Here is a 1,687-nt window from a genome sequence, read left to right as displayed (position 1 = left end):
TACCTATTTCTAAGGGAATTTGAAGAGGTATGTGTTCTAATTAAGATCCAACAGCTTTCTGATGATGCTGTTAAGCTTAGGTTTATCACTTTTGCATTGAAAGACCAAGCTAAGAAGTGGTTGTATGGGTTACCCACAAATTCCATAACCTCATGGGAACAGTTCACAGTTGTCTTCCTTAAGAAGTTTCTCCCAACTCACAAGACCAATAAGCTTAGAAGTGATATCCTTCAGTTTAGGCAAAAGCCTAGTGAGTCATTTTCTAAACTTATAGAGAGATTCAAGGATCTACTCCAAGAATGCCCTCACCATGGCCTAGACTTATGGCATTTATGTCAAATAATTTATGAGGGTATTGATTACCCAACTAAACAAATGATAGAGTCTATGTGCCCTGAGGGATTCACATCCTTTACAAATGAAGGAAAGGCATGGGAATTCTACTTGACTTAACTGACAAAACCCTTGAGTGGGAATCAACCCAAGAGAGTGAAAAAATCATAGGAGGAAAAGGATATTTTGTGGATGGGATAGTAGTCAAGGAAGCCCATTTGGATAGCCTAATCAAGAGAATTGAGGCTATTGTTCCTAGAGAGCCATCATCAGTTAATTTGGTTAAGATTTGTGCTTGGTGCCAGTCCCCTGGACATCTCCTAGAAGAATGCCCCAACACCTCTGGGGGTACTTCTAATGATAGTGTTAATGCCTTATACCAGAATAATCCATATAGTAATACCTACAATCCAGGATGGAGAAATCACCCAAATTTCTCTTGGAATCAAGGCAACCAAGCAGGGCCTTCCAATTTCCATAATCAAGGTCAACCTGGACTCCAAAGGCCTCCCTTTGCACAACAATATTTTTCTCAAAAATACTTTTCCTAGGTCAAATGTAGGACCTCAGGCTAGTTTTCCTAGGGCCCCTTTCCCATCATTTTGTCAGCAATCCCCTGGGTTTACCAACACTAGAGAGGCAAGTAGAATAAGTGACTTGGAAAAAAATATGGCCCTCCTCATGACCAGCCATCAAAATCTTACGAGAGAACTCACTCAAGTTGTTTCAATTATGTGTGAAAGGGAGAAAGGAACTTTACCCAGTCAACCAGAGCCTAACCTTAGGCATCATCAGCCTGTTAGTTCACAAACATCAACTAACGCACCACGGAATATAGTACAAGGTCAGACCCAACAAGGGCCCTCTAACCAATGTAATGTTGTTTATGCCCTAAGGAGTGGTAGAGAGTACCAATAGAGCGTTCTTAAATCTTCCTCATCTATTACTCATGTTAACTCTCCTTCAGTTGAGGACACAAGTGTGCCTCTTGTTTCAGGTTCTTCTGATGAACCTAAAGATTTTTCTGAAGCTAAAGATGAATTGGTTGAGGAAACCAAAAATGATTCTTCTGAACAGGGGTAAACCCCTAACATTCCTTATGTTCATCCTATCCCATTTCTTAATCGCTTGGTAAACAAAAGGAAGACTGCTTCCATGGACAATATTTTAGAAGTCCTCAAAAAGGTAGAAGTGAACATCCCCCTTTCGGATGCCATATCCCAGATCCCCGCCTATGCAAAGGTACTAAAAGATTTGTGTACTCAAAAAAGTATCACTAGTGTGCCCAAAAAGGAGTTCTTGGTAGGTAACATTAGTTCCATAATTACTCAGCCTATAACAGCCAAGTATAAGG

The 1,687-nt window shown here is 40.4% G+C and overlaps 1 non-coding gene across 1 annotated transcript; it reads right to left on the bottom strand.

Annotated features, from left to right (window-relative positions):
• Positions 1–210: 210 nt before the first annotated feature.
• On the bottom strand, positions 211–317 carry LOC122094496. The gene has a single exon (XR_006144812.1). It is a non-coding gene; the product is annotated as a small nucleolar RNA R71 (small nucleolar RNA).
• Between the last annotated feature and the right edge of the window lie 1,370 nt (positions 318–1,687).

This window comes from Macadamia integrifolia, chromosome 11 (assembly GCF_013358625.1).
Source record: "Macadamia integrifolia cultivar HAES 741 chromosome 11, SCU_Mint_v3, whole genome shotgun sequence".
Lineage (NCBI taxonomy): Eukaryota > Viridiplantae > Streptophyta > Magnoliopsida > Proteales > Proteaceae > Macadamia > Macadamia integrifolia.
This window is presented reverse-complemented; position numbering and strand designations above follow the sequence as displayed.